The sequence below is a fragment of the Gracilinanus agilis genome, chromosome 5 (genome assembly GCF_016433145.1).
Source record: "Gracilinanus agilis isolate LMUSP501 chromosome 5, AgileGrace, whole genome shotgun sequence".
NCBI lineage: Eukaryota > Metazoa > Chordata > Mammalia > Didelphimorphia > Didelphidae > Gracilinanus > Gracilinanus agilis.
The window spans coordinates 122,032,968-122,043,040 of record NC_058134.1 but is presented as its reverse complement, the minus strand read 5'-3'; positions in this window follow the sequence as shown (position 1 = coordinate 122,043,040).

Below are 10,073 nucleotides of genomic sequence, written 5' to 3'. Positions count from 1 at the left end.
GGGGGGGCTGGGGGGGCGCCCCGAGCTTCCCAGCTCTGTCCCTCTCCGGTCGTCGGCTCCGCAGCTGCTGCCCCGGCCCTGGCTCCGGTCCCGGTCCCGGTCCCGGCTCCGGCTCTCCGCGCAGCGCCGCGCTGCTCCGCGCTCCGCTCCGCTTCCCCCTCCCTCCCTGGCTCGCTCTCTCGCTGCCTCCGCCACCAGCGGCGACTCCAGCTCCGGCGGCTGCTTCTCTACCGAAGCCTCGCTCTGGGCGCCGTGACGTCACCTCTCAGTGACGTCACCGGAGGGGCGGGGTCCCGGCTCGGCCGCCGAAAGAGGAGGGTCGCCGTGGCGTCGCGCAATTTCCTAGGGGCTTCTGGGAATTGTAGTTTCGTTCCCCCCCAGGCTTCCCCTCCACTTCCACGGGCCTTTTCTTACTCCTCCACAGCTTAGTCCTCCTCCTCCTCCTCCTCCTCTCTCCTCCCTACCCTTCCAACCGACCCTTTCGTCATCATCTTAACAACAACAATAATAATTAATTATAATGACAACGCTAATGATAGCTTTAGTTTTTATTTGGCTGTCTATTTTGAAGAGTTGAGAATGCTTCATACATAGTCTACTTGTTAATTTTCAGTGCTCTATAAGCAAGAGTAATTTGGGGTTAACCCCTCTTAGAAGTAGGCCGGTGGAGCAATCACTTATTATAATACGAAAAAGAATATTTTTAAATAATATTTATATGCCACTTTGAGATTTTATATGTATATATATGTGTGTTACATATGTACATGTAAAGCTGTGTGCATGTGTATAACCATGTATACCTATGTAAATACACATGTGTAATGCATGTCTTGTGTGATGTGCGTGTGTGTAAAATAGTTGCGTGGACATATACAGTCTGTGTACATATGCACATGTATGCATGTTTGTGTGTATAAGTAGAAAATCTCATTTGCCTTGCCCCAAAATTAAAGGGGCCCCCACAACAATATGCAAAATACATTCTGCTCCTGCTTTGAAGTTAGTGGTTTTACAATAACAGAATTCATTCTTTGGTCCCCCTTTGCCAGTGTCTTCTTTCTGTTGATTATCCCCAATTCTGTATATATATCTTGTTTCTACATTGTTGTTTTCATATTTTCTCCCCCTTAGAGGAGTGTTAGCTCCTTAAGAGCTGGGACTGTCTTTCACCTTTCTTTGTACCCCCAGCATTTAGCAGCATAGTCCCTGGTATACCTGATAGCTTGATAAATGTTTCTTGATTGACCCACTAAAAGCATACAAGCCAGCACATAAATATAGGGCTGTTGCTTCTCCTTAATTAACATGTGTCATTATTTTCATCTTAGCTAGCCTTGTCCAGCTTTACCACATCTGGGGAAACAAGTGCTACATTACTCTTTGGCCCAGCCAGACTGACTTTTTGCAGTTCCTTAGACATGAGATTTCATTTGCTAGGATGTCTTCGTGCAACCTGTCTCCATGGACAGAATGCCCTTTCTCCTCACTTCCACCTCTTAGAATTTTAAACTTAAAAGTTCAGCTCAAATGTCACCTCCTACATATGGCCTTTCCTGATGCCTCCAGCTGCTAATGCCTACATACACACACACACACACACACACACGTGTGTGTATGTACAAAATATGTTTGTACAAAAAGCATACAAAATAAATACAAGGATATATATATACAAATATGTGTGTGTGTCCCTATAGAATATAAGTTCCTTGAAGGCAGATTTCATTATCTTTGCATCTCCAGTATCTGCAACTGTGGTATGACCAATCAATCAAAATGCATCTATAAAATGTCTGATAAGTGCTGGGAATACAAAGAAATAGCAAAATCCCTGCTTTCCAGGAGTTGACATTCTAATAAGAGAGACAACATGTACATATGTAGGTATATACAAGATATTTACAAAATAGATACAAGGTAACCTGAAAGGAAAAAGCACCAGAAGCTCTAAGAAAAAGCACTAAGAAGTCCACCTGAAGAAGGGGGCATTTGAGCTGAGCCTTGAAGGAAGCTATCCTTTCAAATATTTGAACCCAGCTATGATTGTGAGCCCTGAAGTCTTCTCTTTTCCACTCTACATCTACCCATTTCCTCCAACTAAACTCCAGGAGTGGAGAGGAAAGAGGGGAGGGGGAGAAAATGAATCACGGGACCATGGGAAAACATTTTATATATATATAATTTGTCTAAAAGATAAAATGAAATTCTTCAGTAACTCTCTGTCACCTCCATAATAAAGTTCTAACTTTATGTAAGTCTCTGCCTGAAATCGTCCCTCAAATTGGTGTCCCCTTACCTTTCCAGCCTTATCTCATGCCCTCTCTGTTCCAACCAAAATGGATAATTCTCTGCCCCTGAATACAAATGGTGCTCTCATGCTTCTGTAACTTAGCTTAAACTCTTCCCTAAACCTGGAAATCCCTCCTTCCCTATCTTCACCTATTTATCTCCTTTAAAGTCCATCTCAAACACTACCTTATTCAAAAAGCCTTCCCTAGTCCTCTCACTTGAAAATAATCTTCTCCCTAAAAGGTCTCCCTAGCCCTTTGCTTTGCAACTCTCTAAGTTATTTTGGTAATATTGTATACTCTATCCATACTAGTGGCTTATCTTCCTTGAGGGGTATGTTCTCTCTCTTTTTTTTAAAATTAGAATATTTTTCCATGGTTAAATGATTCATGATTCTTTCCTCCCCACCTCCCAGAGCCAACAAGCAGTTCCACTGGGTTATACATGTATCATTGTTCAAAACCTATTTCCGTGTTATTCATATTTGCAGTAGAGTGATTCTTTAACATCAAAACGAGGGGTGTTCTCTTAATCAGAACTGTAACTAGTCTGGGACAAGCTATGATTTTCCCCAAGGCACCAGCATCTAGGACAGCATACTTCCTTTCTGGGTGTGATATTTCCTCCTTGAGGCAAGCACTGCCTCCCACACAGGACAATCACTCTCAGGCCACCTCCTCTAAGTCCCATTGCTATGTGGATCCTCTTCCAGGTCCTACCTTTCCCCAAACCCAACAGGGAGACAGGACAGATTCTTGGGAAGGGGGAGGGCAGGGAGGGAAATGGGTCATTCCATCTTCTTGTAAAACTCTACCTCGGTTGGACTGCTCTACAGGTGCCACTCTCCACCGGCCCCCAAACTCAACTTGCCCTAGGTGCAACAATTCTTTGTTATGACTGATTTCTGTAAAATACACAGAAATCCTCTTCAAGTGGAAGTATATCCCCATGAAAGGATTTGTCTCCCCAACTTTAAGAACCTTATGAGAAGAAAATAAGGATGCAATAAAGAAGTATAATCTTAGCTAACCCATCTGATTGAGGATCAGGGAAGGATTTGTTGCTTAATTTTTCTAATAAGTGTACTTTGTTGCATTATCTGACTCTCCCTCAATTTCCCTCCTCCAAGTTAAAAGAGTGAAGGAGTTAATCCTTGTAAAATATAATCAGCTGTTAGGATGACAGGCCCTGATAGATGAGTGCCCTCAGAGATGACGATTTGGTTTCAAACAAAACTTAACCAAGTTAACATCAACAAATCCATAAGAAGGAGAGATTGCCAGAAACATAATTTAAAAGTGCCCAAGAAAGGAGAGGGGGGAAAAAAAGAATGTTACCTATTTCATCCCTTTGTGATAGACTTCCTCATCCTAAATCATAAAAACATTCATTATCTCTTGACCCTCTCTCCAACTCTGTAAGGTAAGTTTTAAGGCTATTAATTATCCTCCACCTACAACTGAAGAGATTAAGAGACTTGTCCATAATCAGTAACTACTAATTGACAGAGGCCAGGTTCAGACCTAGATCTTTCCTGAGTGACCTTTCCATTGTAGCATCCTGCCTCACCCTTGACCTGAGAATAATAAATTTCAGGGAAAATCCAATCTAGGAATGGTTTCCATGCAAAAGTCCTTAGCTCTTCACTAGAACCTTGTGAATAACAAAACTAAATAGGAAGAGAGCCTTTATGTTCCCACAACTGTTCAACCATCTCTATTTCTGTTCCTGGAAAATGGTGGCGAGTCACTGGGGAGTAGTTGTGGGTTAAGGCCACTTGGGAAGTCTTTGCTCCCACAGTAAATGATGATAATAGTAATGGTAGTAATAATAAGTCACAGTTATATCATGATTTAAGATTTACAAACTGCTTTTCTCACTACAAGCCTATATCGCCCTCTAGACACAAAGGAACCCCCAGATATACAGAAAGAACAGTCAAGTCAAAGGAAAACTTGAAAAAAAGAGAGGAGATGAATCTTAGAACTATCCACCCACAAGTCCTGAATTTTCAAAGATTCTTTAATGCCTGGGAGCTGACTATCTAGAAAAAAGTAATTTGGTGAGTGCAAGAGTGAAAAGAACTTTTATCTGCTTCCTTTGAAGAATGGTTCTTTTCCAAGACAGCCTTGGAACTGGGATGTACCCATCAGAAATTTCACTTTTTAAAGATCCATGGCAAGAGGAGAAAGGGTTGGAGGAGAGGAGGGGAGAACCTTGGACCTTGAACCTGATGGCACAAAATTCAAGAGACTCATTAATCACAGCAGTCCCAATAACAGGATCAGCTTACTTACTTTTTGTCTCTTTAGAAAACAGGACCTACCAAAATCAGTGTTAGGATTTTAGTGTACTCAGATCTCCTTTCTACCACTCCAGAAAGCATAACAACCCAAGGACCCCTCATTCTGTCAAACCCTAAGTCTTGGTCACTGGAAAAGGAGCTTTTCCTTACATGGTTTAAGATATTTCTCCCTCCTCACTGTTAAGGGAAAGTTTTACATATATTTTAAGGGATACCCTCTATCATTCCCCCTAGGCTTTTTTAATAATTCTCTTCCCAATCCTATCTTCTCTGCCCTCCTAACAGTTCCAATTTCACAATATCCATGGAGACTCCTAGAAGTCTTGGCTTTTGATCAGGTAGGTTTCAAAACTGATTGAAAAGTAGTTCAGAATGATGATCCAATGCAATTCAACAAACATTATTTTATTATAAGCAAGTCTCTGTGCTAAGTGATAAGGATATAAAGACAAACACCAAGCAGCCCTTGTCCTCAAATAATTTGTATTCTGCTGAGGAGACACAATAGATATAAGAGATATAGGTAAATACTAAGTGATATGAAGAGGGCAAGAGCTTTAAGAAAAAGAAAGTGAGAGAGACAGTGAGGTGACCCAGTGATTAAAGCACTAGACCTGAAGACAGGGAGCTCTGGGTTCAAAAACTGACCTCAGAAACTTCCTAGCTCTGTGACCCTGGGCAAGTCACTTAACCCCCATTTTTTAGTCCTTAGTCCTCTCCTGCCTTGGAACAAATACAAGGTATTAATTCTAAGGTAGAAGGTAAGGGTTTAAAAAAAGAAAAAGAAAAGTGGGGAGAAGTACTGATACCTAACCAAGGAAGAGCAAGTTTCCCTGATGAATATTGATGCCATAATTGTTAATAAAATGCTAATGCAGAGATCATAGCAATCTATCACAAGGATCAGATGCTATTACCAGGTAGGATTTATATCAGGCATTCAGAGTTGGTTCAATATAGGAAAACTATCAGCATGATTGTCCATATCAATAACAACAAAAATGATATGATTACCTCAAAAGATGCTGAAAAAGCTTTTGACAAAATACAATACTTATTTCTATTTTTTTAAAAAGCACAGGAATAAATGGAATTTTCCTTAAAATGATGAGTAATAAAGGGCAGTGAGGTACCAAAGTGAATAGAGCACCAGGCCTGGAGTCTAGAGAACCTAGGTTCAAATCAGACCTCAGATATTTCCTAGTCCTGTGATTCTGGGCAAGTCATTTAATCCCAAATGCCTAACCTTCACTTAGTGTCAGTTATAAAACAGAAGGTAAAGGTCTCAGAAAAACAAAATGATAAGTAATATCTAAAACCATCAGCTACCATTATCCATAATAGAGATAAGCTGGAAGCCTTTCCAATAAGATCAAGAGTGAATCAAGGATGCTCATTATTTTTTTTTTTAAAACCCTTACCTTCCGTCTTGGTGTCAATACTGTGTATTGGCTCCAAGGCAGAAGAGTGGTAAGGGTAGGCAATGGGGGTCAAGTGACTTGCCCAGGGACACACAGCTGGGAAGTGTCTGAGGCGAGATTTGAACCTAGGACCTCCCGTCTCTAGGCCTGGCTCTCAATCCACTGAGCTACCCAGCTGCCCCCAAGGATGCCCATTATTGCCACTCTTATCCAAAATTGTACTAGAAATGTACTATAGCAATAAGATAAGAAAAAACTTGAAAGAATTAGAATAGAAAATGAAGAAATAAAACTATCATCTTTTTGCAGGTGATATGATGGTATACTTAGAAAATCAACTAAAAAACTAGTTGAAATAATACACATCTTTAGCAAACTTTCAGGACATAAAATAAATCATGAACATTTCTATTTTGGAGTTTGTTGGTAATAATATATAGATATTACCAACAAACTCCAAAAGCAAGAGATTGAGAAATCCCATTTTAAAAAACTAAAGACAATATAAAAGTCTTGGAAGCCCAACTGCCAATACAAATCCAAGAACTATAGAAACAAAATTACAAAACACTTTTCACACAAATAAAGACATATAAACAAATGGAGAAATAGTCATTGCTTATGGGAAGTCTGAACCAATTCAATAAAAATTACAATTCTACATAAACTGATTTGTTTATTCAGTGCCATGCCAATCAAACTACCAAAAATTATTTTATAGAACTAGATAAAAAATAATTTAAAAATTCATCTGGAAAAACAAAGATTGAGTATCAAGAGAATCAATTAAGGAAAAATGTGAAGGAAGGTGGCCCTAGCAGTACCAGATCTCAAATTATATTACAAAGCAGTAATCATGAAAACAATCTGTACCAGCTAAGTCATGAGAGTTGTGGATCAGTGAGATAGATTAGGGTACAGGATACACAGTAGTAAATGACCATAGTAATCTAGTATTTGATAAACCCAAAGATCGGAGCTTTTGGGACAAGAACTCACTATTTGACAGAATTTGCTGGAAAAAAAAAAACTGAAAAGGAGTCAAGGAGTAACTAAATATAAACCAATATCTCACACTGTACCAAGATAAGGTTGAAAATGGGTGCATAATTTAGACATAATGGGTGATATCACAAGTAATTTAGAGGAGCATGGGAAAATGTGCCTGTCAGATTTATGGATAAGGGAAGAATTTAAGACCAAATAAGAGAGAGATTCACAAGAAATAAAATGGATAATTTTGATTACATGAAATTAAAAAAGTTTTGTACAAACAAAACCAGTGCAGCCAAATTGGAAGGAAAGCAGGAAACTGGGAAAACATTTTTACAGCAAGTTTCTCTGATAAAGGCCCTTATTTCTCAAATATATAGAGGACTGAGTCAAATTTATAATACCAGTCATTCCCCAATTGATAAATGGTTAAAGGATATGAACAGGCAGTTTTCAGAAAAAGAATCAAAGCTATTTATAGTCATATGAAAACATACTCTAAATCCCTATTGATTAGAGAAATGCAAATTAAAATATCCAAGGTATCTATCATACCTATCAGGTTGACTAATATGACAGAAAAGTGGGAAAAATTGGGACACTAATGCATTGTTGGTAGAATTGTGAACTGATCCAACCATTCTGTAGAGCATTTTGGAACTATTCCAAAGGGTTATAAAACCTTGTTTACCCTTTGACCCAGAATACACCCACAGCTCTATTCCAAAGAGATCAAAGAAAAAGGAAAAAAACCTTTATGTACAAAATTATTTACAAGAGTTCTTTTTGTGATGGTAAAAAATTGGAAATTGAAGGGATGCTTATCAATTGGGGAATGGCTAAACAAGTTGTGGTATATGATTGTGATGGAATTCCAAGAGGCAGAAGTGATATTCTAGGGTTTGGAGGACTAGCCTATGCAAATAGATGGAATGTTGACTTTGGGGGACAACTGAAATATAGGACAGGGGGCCCATTGTCCCAACCTACATTCACACCAACAGTTTGGGTCGCCAGAGTTTGGCCACAGCTCCTTCCCTCAGGGATCTTATAGTTACCCAGAGGGGGTTAGGCTTTCTTTCTAATATCCACTGTGTGCTTCCCCAACTTCAATAGCCAGTAATCTCCCCAATATCATTTAAATTAGTTATGTCCTCAACATTAGCTAGGCAGTACAGTGGATAGAGGTGGTTTAGATTACAGAAGACATGAATTTAAATCTGGCCTCAGACACTAGTTGGGAGACCCTAGGCAAGTCACTTAAGCTCCAATTGCCTCAAGTTCTTCCTGTGAAATGGAGATAACAATAGCACTTACCTTATAGGGTGTTGTAAGAGTTAATACAAGAAAATATTTATAAAGTGCTTAGCATTATGCCTGGCACATAGTAGGTGCATAATAAATAATTGTTCCTTTTCCTCTAATCAATTTACATTAATTAGCTTTTATGAAAGAATATTTTCTGAGGATATAGAATAAGGACCAAAGTACAACATCCCACCTACCCCAGAATAGATCCTTCCTGGATGCAGGAGTACTTTTTCTCCCTTCAAAGAGTCAAGTTCACTTCTGGATGTGGCATAACTGATGTACAAATCACTTCCTTGATTGCTAGAGTATGTTAGTTGCCAGGTCTAAATGCTAAAATGGGTCAAACAGGTAACTTATTGGAGTCTTCATTGGCGTAGGCTGCAAGGCTTACTGGCAGACTCTGTTACCAATAATTGTTGGACCTCTGGTGGTTCTTCCAAACGTTTGAAGTTCCTGCGGTCATAAGCTAGTCCATCCTGTCTGTTACTCATTTACCTAACATCAGGGAAGAATAAACACAACAGAGATCGAAGGAGCAGTGACGCTATGGGTTCATGGTAACATGGTGGCTGGGTGGGGAGATAAGGGCACAGGAAGCAGGTGGCAGTCCAGACTCTACTCACCCAGAGGATTACAGCAGTTGAAGCCTTCCTAGCCTCCAGGGAAGAGGGAAGCATTTTGACAAATCTTTTGTATGCAGACTCATTTTTAGTTCAGCAACCAATTAAAAGGCTTTTTTGTCACCAAGTTGTAACCCTTCAGGAATCAGCCAGAGAATATTTAAGCCTGCCAGAAGTGGAAAAAGCCCCTCCATCCTAAATGCTGGAAGTGGGCTCACTAAGCTTCCTTGTGTATTGGTACTAGCAGAGCATCATGTATGTTCTGAGCGCTGGATCCTCCCTCAGTTGCCAATCTAGGTGATACAGTATGTAAAGGGAAGTGAGTAATGTAAAATGTCAGAAAGGTAGGAAGAGAAAAAAAAAAAAGAAAGAAAAGAAAGGTAGGAAGGAGCCGGATTGTGGTAGATGATAAGTACCGGGCTGAGAAGATTGTATTTTGTCTTAGAGAAAAATAAGGATCCAGTGAAGATTTTAGAGGAGGGGAAGGCACCATCAGACCTAGGTCTTGGTTTGCTTCCTAAGGAACGAGTTGGAGAAAAAAAAAAAAAAAAGACTGGAAACATGGAGACCAATTATGAGTCAACTGCAATAATCCAGGCAAGACATGAGGAAGGTCTGGCCTAGGATAATATTTATATGGGTTGAGAGACAGGGACAGATGAAAAAGATGCCTCAGAGGTAGAATCAACAAAACTCAGTTACTGATTAGGTATCAGTCAATCAATGAGCATTTATTAAGCACTTACTATACACAAGGCAAAATATGGAAAGGGCTTGGGAAAGGCAAAAGACAGTCCTTGACCTTGAGAAATTTAAAATCCATTGGAGGTTAGTGGAGACAAGAAGAATCAAAAATAATTCCAAAGTTGCAAACCAAAGTCACTGGAAGGATGATCATTTCCTCAATTGAAAAGAGAAAGTTTAGAAGAAAGTCTGATATGAGGAAGAAGATAATGAAGTTTGTTTTGAACTACAGTATTTAACTATGGGACCTCCAGGTGAGGATATCCAGGTGAAGCATGGGATACTAAAATTCTGGAGACATGAGAGTTGCATCTGTAAGAGTAGGGGGTTATTTGCAAAGAAAAGATCATTGTACTCACCAAAGCTAAGACTGCCAAAGAGAAAAAC